We start from the raw sequence: 9,010 nt of genomic DNA, 5'->3' as shown, positions 1-9,010 counted from the left end.
ATTTAATGCCTTGGGCGTAGGGTGTCGTCATCGGTACACTATGCGAAACGAATTTTCATATGTTTCATAATATGAAAGAGTTGTATAACCACGCAGCGCAAAGCTTTGAGTTTGCGTTATGCATGCATCGAACGCCATCCTCTTCCGACCTCCCGTCAATGGACAAACGCTGCTAACGCTACGCCCGCAAGGCGCGCCAGCTTTCCGTACGGTATTTTAAAACTACCTATTGTGTGGCATCTACATAGTGGCATAACAAATACGAAAACATGCTCAAAAACAAGTCTGGCTCAAGACAAAATAATTACTGCAAAGTATACAATAGGTCAAGAGGAACTAAACTGGGCTTTTTCTCACTCCTCAGAGGATTTTAATTATGTTTTCTCAACAGTTACGAAAGAATGCACGATTCAGTGATACGAGATTTTGTCTGAATACCAACTGTGACTCTGGTTCCATTTGGTGTTCGTTGCGTAACATTATTGTTTAGTCAATGTATACACGAAAAAAATACCTGGTTGCGCGCAATAAGAATCTTCTTATGAAACCAGATGAAGTAAACTTCATCAATTCAATTTCGTAAAAGAGAGCATACATACAACCTATATCACACATCATGTGCGATCGTGCTCAATTTTTTTTCCTGCTTGAGATATTCCCGAGTATAACCATGCAAAGACAAAAATCTCGATCACGCATTTCGCGTTCTTTTCTTTTTTCGGATAATAACAAAGGTTCTTACAAATTGAACGTTAAGTAAGTATGCTGTAAGGCGAATTTTATTATGTCAGAAAACCACTGTGCGACATCTTTAGACATATATGGGCTCGTTCGTTCTGGATTTGAACCGAACCAACCTTTTTACTGACGTAAAATGCCACACGCTCACTTGCTTGTCAGCCATGACATTCAAATATTATCTACGCCACTGCAGAGGAGTGTCGTCAATGCAGGGGCGTAGCCAGGGGGGGGGGGGGCACACCGGGCCCATGCTTTTCCTAAATTTTGATTTTCGTGGCATACAGAGCGAAAAAATCACCGTATTAATCGGGTGCCCTCACCGAAATAACTGAAGTGCTCTCCCCCCCCCCCCCGTAAGATATTTCTGGCGACGCCCCTGCCTCAATGCTATCACATGCAGTAGCTTCCTGAATGTCCCGCTTACGAAACTGCACATATGTGTGTTCTTTTATGTCCAAAAGATCTTTTGTATTTTTTTTTATAAACAACGTAACCGTACGTGCACCTATGAAAATAACGTAGGTTATCTAGTGCACAAAGTAAAAGATGGGATAGGAATTGTATCGTTCACTATCGAAATTCCGTACCTGAGACACACGTGTGAAAGAGCTGTGATTTCTAGAATATAAGAAATTAGAGTTAGGTATAATGTATTTTTTTTAGTCTGATGGTGGTTATGTATTTTTATTTAATAGCCAACGTGGCATAGGGGAACAGCCTTGAGCTGTCTCTACATTCATCTGTACTGCTGACTTCGATACCATCTTTGAACTTGAAGTACTTGATGACTTCTTTTTTTCTGTAGCCACAGTGGGAATCAACGTGATCTCCGACTTTGCTATCATCACCAACATAGCGAGCGACATCCTCCTGATTTGGATTATTTGCTACGTGAGTGGTTGCTTCTCATGGCGCAGGAAGAGTGATTGTTTGATTGATTGATTGATTGATTGATTGATTGATTGATTGATTGATTGATTGATTGATTGATTGATTGATTGATTGATATATTGATGTGAGTGAGTGCGTAAGTGAGTGAGCATGCCGTCGTTAGGCTTTGCACTGCTGTGCCACCATTTCTTCGCTACACTGCACTGTATTTTTAGCAATGGTAGAAAGACTTGTTTTGCACTTCCCGTCTTCAACTATTCTCTATGGTCTGGTGGAATCACTTTAAGATTGCAAATCTAAATTTCGCTGGCAATGGTTCTCCATTTCTTTACGACATCCTTGAAAACCTTGAAAAATATCAGTCACGAAAGGTTATCCGTCACTACAATTCTTATCTTGCATTAAGAAAATAAATATAGCTAGTTTAATTTTTGTTAGTAATATTTGATGTTTAACATCGCGAATGCTCATGATTATGAGAGACAGTCGTAAAGAACAACTTTATCTAATTACAGGTCTCCGATACACTTGAGTACAACACTGCGGATCACACCGAATATTAGGCATTACCTCCGAAACTCCGGAATTCTTGTGCTGCCCCGTGAATAGTGGAGGCCAACGAGCTGAATCAACGTTATATTTGTTTAACATCAGGCGAATACATCATCCAGTGCGATGTGATTTAATCTGTCTAAAATAAGAAGTAAACGTGCTTCTTTGCCGACCTGCCTTGGTAGTGCAAAAAATCCGACACTCGCTGAACACGTACAGTGAACATGGTATAAATTTAACCCAGTGCCGAGATCCAACCCACTATCGCCGGTTTAGCCACAGCGGTTTTATATTGGTGGCAGCGAAAGGGCCCCGTAGAGTGCTGCGTAAGAACCGCAGTTGGTCGTTTATTGACAAGCCCTTCAGTACGGCGTAACTAAACTTTATATCGTAGTATAAGGCAAGCAAAATCACAGAAATTACGGCACCATACTATTTCGTCTTTTTTCATAATATATAGTTGTGTGTCTTTTAGACACACTACTATATAGGCCACCTTCGTTGTTATTCATATCTGCGTGAGCTGGTTTGGCGCTCATTCGAAATAAATTTGTGATGATAAAACTTCAGAGCCTTATAACAACTTGTTCCGCTACCTTTCTGAAAAACTTTCGACTGACCTACTGACAACGGGTTTTTTGTTTTTTTTACCTTATACAGAGCATTCGAGACACCGATGTCGATACTGACACAGCGGTAAGATATCCAGCGTTTTCAAGTTGAACAACTTTTTCGCTTGTGTAACCGAGATTTGTGAGCTTGGTTGGACTAAACTGGTTGTATTTTGCGGGACACTTTTACGACATTAAAGAAGAACTAGAGGCCTATACGTAGTCAAACCCTAGCTACCTCAATAGGTGCACTTGCTTATGGGATGCTCTTTAACAGAATTGATCAGCACAGCTACAAATAGCAAACAGCCAATCAATCTCCTTAAGGCCACAAATGCATGTTCTAAAGAACCCAAACTATTTAATAAAGTAAAAATCAGAGGGCACAAAATAACTGAAGCCACGAAAAAAGGTGCAACCATTTCCACTTCACAGAGAACCATGAAAAAGATAGGTTGATGGCGTCTCCTTATTCTTCAGGCTAATGCGTTGCCATGTTTTGTAAATGTTTCAGATATGTTGTCGCATTGCTTTTCATTAAACACTCTCTCTCACTATAAGCTTTGAAGTTGTAGTATAGATTCATTTTATCTTGACTATACCTATCTAACACAGGTTTACAAAGAAGCTTCTGCTTAAAATGCTTTGGTATACTGCAGCACTGCTCTTTATTAAACACTCTTTGTGAAGCCTTCAGAAGGTCGTATAGCCACCACCTTTTACAACCACCAAGTATTACGCGACAATGGTCTGACTATGGTTAGCGCATGCCGTTTTTCGAGCTAAGTGCAGAGTCTTTCTTTTTTAGTCGAAGTGCATGATCCCAACTTCTGTGGTCCACTTGTTAGGCTGCATTAATAGCTGCCGTGGTTCTTGAGTAATATTTTTGTTGGGATACCATCCGAGAGAAAAAAACTTGCCATCAGCTATGATTTGACCCACTTCAAGATTGTAAAAAGGGGTAACGCCAGAAACTGCATGCGGGCTGCTGTCAAAGTCCTCCGTTCATGAAGTCATGTGCAGTTCCAGGTGCTCCACCTACGCAGGGCTAGCTTTCTCGTCAAATTGCTGACTTTTATATATCAACGAAACTTGATCAAAGAATTGAATACCGGGAACCACTCTGGCCCCAACCAGCCGGACACCAAAGTGTGTCCAGGCCGTGGTTGTGCAGCGCACGACCTTTCTCACCACTTCGTGAAGGTGGCTGGGAAAAGTGGCATTTCACTTGTTTTTTCGTCACTTGGTGAGCTTGCACATGTGTGTAGTTGTGTGAATGGGACTGTCGAGGCTTGCTGCACAAAAAATCACGCCACAAACTTCATTGACTTCAAAGTGGGCCTACCTACTTTTCGTTCGTGCTATCTTGCCACACTGGACGTTGCTTAAACGACAGACTGAGGGAGCATCGCGCGGTTGTAAATTCATGGGCCGGCGGTGGACATTTGGCAGATCACTGCAGCAGCTGTTCTCGCACACTTCACTTTAAGGGCTCCCGTATTACGCGTAAGCTTACGAAAATTATGAAGCATACTGCGTTAGTATAGAAGCTGATAAATGTTTGGACACACTGTATCTGACATTTTCACGTCGCACCCCTTCGTAGATTCTGCACATGTCTGTATACGCCTGACAATATTTTCTTCGTGTTCTGTCAGTAAATTTTCAGCTGATTTCTATAGCGTGCATCCTGTTTACGTGCTTCTTTGCTTCGTATTTGTTCCGTCGCGATTGCTAGGATGCTGAACTTGGACACCCTCATACTAGCCCAAATATCTGCGTTGAAACGTCATCATGCTGATTACGCAGCCCGTACTAGGTGTCTTGCGGTTCTTCATCGCCTGGAATGCCTTCACCATCATCCTGCTCTGGCTCACGTCCTGCGCGGTGGCATTTGAAGAGAGCCGACCAGACGTGAGTGGGTTTTTTTTTTTCTCATAATAATTTATGTGAAGCGGTGATCTGTCCCAAAACAGTACTGTGTTAGAGGGCGTATACGGGTGAGCGCATGTTCTGACATTTAGCGAGGTTAATGTCTTCAGGTGGCCTGAATTTGAGTAAAAATTTGTCCTTGCTGCCTCGGAGTAAAAAGAACTTAGACACTGCTGAAGATTTGAATTTACGAGTAAAACATGCACGTCCCCGACCCCCAACGAAAGACACGAGCGCTTGTGTCTTTCGTGTCCTTCTTGCCTCTGTGTCGTCGTTTTGTTCTCGCGCTATAACTATCGTTCTTCCACACCAACTAGCCCAAGCTTCCACACTTCTTATCTCCAGGTTGGGAGGATCATACGTCTTGGCTGCTGTTAGGCTTTCACTAGAACGGTTATGTTGTAGTTACGGGGCCGCACAAAGGTCACTGCAATCATTGCAGAGCCTCCGTTTGCGAAAGGAGCGCAGTTTTCAGACACAGCAATGTAACAACCGAGACGCTTATTTGCGTCTTTACCGGTGCGTACGTTTCGTGCGTAATTTGTGCGTGAGAAACGTGGGGCACGTTTCGATCTCCTTACCATTCAGCACGTGACCTTCCGATTGGTTTCTATCGCGTTCATTGCTTCGCTTGTGCGGCAAGGCCGTGACTTTTTCTTTGGTTTTTTTTTCGGACCTCCGCACCTTTACCTGCACGTTTATTTCGATATCCCGGGACATACTTGAATGCTGGACACGATGACGTTAGAGCGCTGTACCTATAAAAGGATGAACCATTTCCTTTTCTTTCAATTCAACACTGAAATTCGGATACCGAAAAATTAGACTCTACTCTAAGAAATGTTGATAAGAGTCAATGCTTAATTTATTATAACGCTCTGCTTTGATCAGTGTAAAGCGAAAGGTTCATCTCCTCCTATTAAGACGGCCTTCACACAATCCGCAGTTGCCGAACTTGAAACCGCAGCTACTTGTCAACGGCAGCCATGAAGTGGCCAACGACACCAGTGTGCCTGAAGCTCACCATGGTTTCGAGGTAAGAAACATTTCACCACCTCGCATAGATAAGTTTAGTGTTATACATAACTTGGATTAGTGTCCTGGCTACCTGCTGACGTGATTCTTGTTCGCGTGCAGTCTGATATTCCAGATGCTAACACCCGTTATCAAGAACGCTCCTTGACTTGAACTTGACTTGAAACCGCCTTTAATGAAGCGCGTTTGAAACGCGTCTTTGCTTTTGCGCTGCCTTAGCACCGCTTAAAGACAGTGCGTTCGAAACGCGTTTGTGCTGCATCGAGGTAGGTGGCAAGTCAAGTTCAAGTCATGCAGCGTTTCTGAATACGGGAATAAGCGTCTTATGATCGAGTTCAGTCTGCTGTGCATGCGGCGTGACCACTCTTAATGCGCATGCACGTCCCCAACCCCTCTCTCTCTATTCCAATGCTCCCCTCCCCCTCTCGCCTGGCAACGCCGACGCAGGCAGGCATCCCTCCCAGCGGCGTTTACACCCCATTTCGCATGCGCGTTCCCTCCACCTATATCTCCTTCGCTTCCCCTCTCTTGACTCGTTTGCACCTTTCATTTTCTTTTTTTTTTTCAGCGGAGCCACGTGGCACTCAGACGGAGGGTCCCCGCCACTCACATATCGAAACTGCCAGAAAGCTATCTATGTACCTGAGTCTCAAGCTGATATAGACCTTTTTATGGCAGTCCCCTATCAAAAACTCGGGATTAAATATGATCACATGAGGTTTTTTGACATGCGCCTAAATCTTAATACATGGTTCTAAGTGCATAGCATTTATAAGGACCCGGCTTTTCGTCCATGCAGGGATCCCATGTGGCATGGTCACGCTCAAATTAAACGCTCTATACGAACCATTACAAGGCTAGCAATACAAAAAACTGGCCTAAAGTTAACTAACAAGATAAACATTTTATGGTTATTAGAAATTAAAAAAAATATTCAGAATAATTACCATTGCTGCAAATGATTCCGAAACGTGTGGCTAACGCTAGTGCCGCGCAAGAAAGCGTGCCACCGCCTAGCAGAGCTCGCCTTTTCTCCTCTCACCATATCTCTAAGACGCTACACATAAATGGACCAACACCTTCACAAAACTCTGCATATTTCACGTATTTGAAGTTGCCGGTAGAAAAAGGAAGTGGACGACGCGCAGCTAAAAGGAGCCAGCTTGTCGCGTTGGACAATCTTCCTGACTATACTCTATACTCGTGCAGGGGAACATTACATACGTACATCAAACATTGTCGTTATCGAATGGATGGTTGGGTGAGCGAGGCAGTTGGTTCTTTACGAATGCGTATCACTGGGTGCCCGTCCTACGCACTTCCTCTAGTTTTACAGTACCGAAGCTGCTGTACGTTTAATTTTCTGTTTTATTTAACCGAGAACCTGTATTGTTATACACCAAAACGGTTTCGCGTTCACAAAAACAAACTTCCTCATGTTTTAACACTCAGTTTCAAATGTGGGAATTCTAAATTTATTAGGCGTTCTTCTCCAGAGCCCACGCTACAAGTTTTACGTTCACTTCGAACGTTTCTTGGATGAAAGGGAAATAGGCGAAGACGAGGTCTATGGGGTGATGAATGTCTACTACTTGGATGAACAAAGTCGTGCGTCATTATTATGCACCCATCGAGTGAGATGGTTTTATGAGATGTGTTGTGTAACTGCTCGGGTAATTGGGCTAGTTGGTGTTGATTCATTTCAAGACTGAATAAGGGGTTTATCCAGCCTTGAAAAATTTTTTTTATACATTCGAGGCTGGTAAACTAATGTTTTCTGGGTATTGTACATAGCGACGGACAAAGAAACATCGCATGCACTAACCTAACAGTTTTCATGCATATGCGTACACCATAACACCAGTTGTTTAGTTAAAAACTAAATGGTTAACAGCCTAATTTAGTGGAACTCAGTCACATCCTTAATGTAGTCTATCGATGAAACACGCTTGGCGGGTCTGCAAAAGTATCACACTTGTCATTCGCTCGTGGTAATCAGGGGTCTATCTGAACTTTTTAATATCCTAATGCGAAAGGCCATTCAGGCGACATCGCAATCGGCAACCGTTCCGAGTGCATTTTATGGCTTCGAAGTCCAGTTACCTTCATAGGGTGACTTGTACTCATAATGCTTTTTTTTTTTCCTTGTTGTCGACCGTTTAGGAGGGGAGGGGGTGGGGCATTGCGTCTTTAGAAACCAACTGTCCTGACCGCAAATATAAAGCGCGTTCTTTGACTTTTTCCTTAACCACTTTGCAACCAAGGTGGGTTATGGCTGAAGTAGTTGCTTAACGTGTTGCTACAAAATGGCGGGGAAAGCAACAGCGTGAAACACTCAACACGAGACAATGAAAAACACATGTAACAGCGACAAGTTACACCTATTCTCCTTTGAGTGTTGTTCATAATATGTTTGGTTTCTGGCCAGTGGTGTGTGAGCAATGTGTGCGCGTGCATATCCCGCATGCTTAACTCATTACCCCGGCTTATCTGAAATATGCTTCAGAGTCACACCGCTCAGTTCACTATAGAAGCAGATTGCTGGACAGGGTTCAGTTATGTTTTCTGCCTTTTCTCATTGTATTCTGCACAAGCGTAGCAACGTTCGATCACGTGTGGCAGATCGAGCTTATGACTGAACCCACTGTTACAGGACGGTCTCACTTCCTGGTCGTCACTCGCCACTGCTACCTGTATCGCTGTGGTCCGGGTGAGTTCGCAATTACGTTCTTTGCATGCAGGTATCCCAGCAAGCGTCATGATCACTGTCACTAGGGCAGTTTATCGTGTCGTACTCAATTAGGCATTCCGCCGCTTTTACCCACGCGAAACACTAAGCGACATTGTTGTTGTGACGTCAGAGAATCAACTTCTCGCATTGTGAAATTCGCACAAACGGTGCTTTATGTTTTCTAATAGTAAATTTTCAACGATATCATAAGCGAACAAATACATTGCGGTCGAATTACACGTTGCATTGTCATAGTATCTTATTGCATCTTCAGAATCGCACGTAGCGTCATTATGACATGTAACTGCTTGTTGTCATATTCATGCCGCTCTTAGCACACCTAAATTCGATCCGATGCCTGCTAATATAAAGTGTTTATCTGCACGACTACCATATCTACGCGCTAGCCCTAAAGACCTCCTTTCACCAAAAATTTCGCACGCGAGTGAGGATCAAGCCCTCTTTCTTTGCTTGGCAAGCAGTTCTATATTACACAGCCAAACGTCTGCTTGAGAAT

At 43.3% G+C, this 9,010-nt stretch overlaps 1 long non-coding RNA gene across 1 annotated transcript; it reads left to right on the top strand.

The window, feature by feature from the left end:
* Positions 1-4,603: 4,603 nt before the first annotated feature.
* Positions 4,604-8,474, top strand: LOC142774419 (uncharacterized). The gene is made up of 3 exons (XR_012886391.1): positions 4,604-4,709; positions 5,674-5,763; positions 8,416-8,474. It is a non-coding gene; the product is annotated as an uncharacterized LOC142774419 (long non-coding RNA).
* The last annotated feature ends 536 nt before the right edge of the window (positions 8,475-9,010 follow it).

Source organism: Rhipicephalus microplus, chromosome 10 (genome assembly GCF_043290135.1).
Source record: "Rhipicephalus microplus isolate Deutch F79 chromosome 10, USDA_Rmic, whole genome shotgun sequence".
NCBI lineage: Eukaryota > Metazoa > Arthropoda > Arachnida > Ixodida > Ixodidae > Rhipicephalus > Rhipicephalus microplus.
This window is presented reverse-complemented; position numbering and strand designations above follow the sequence as displayed.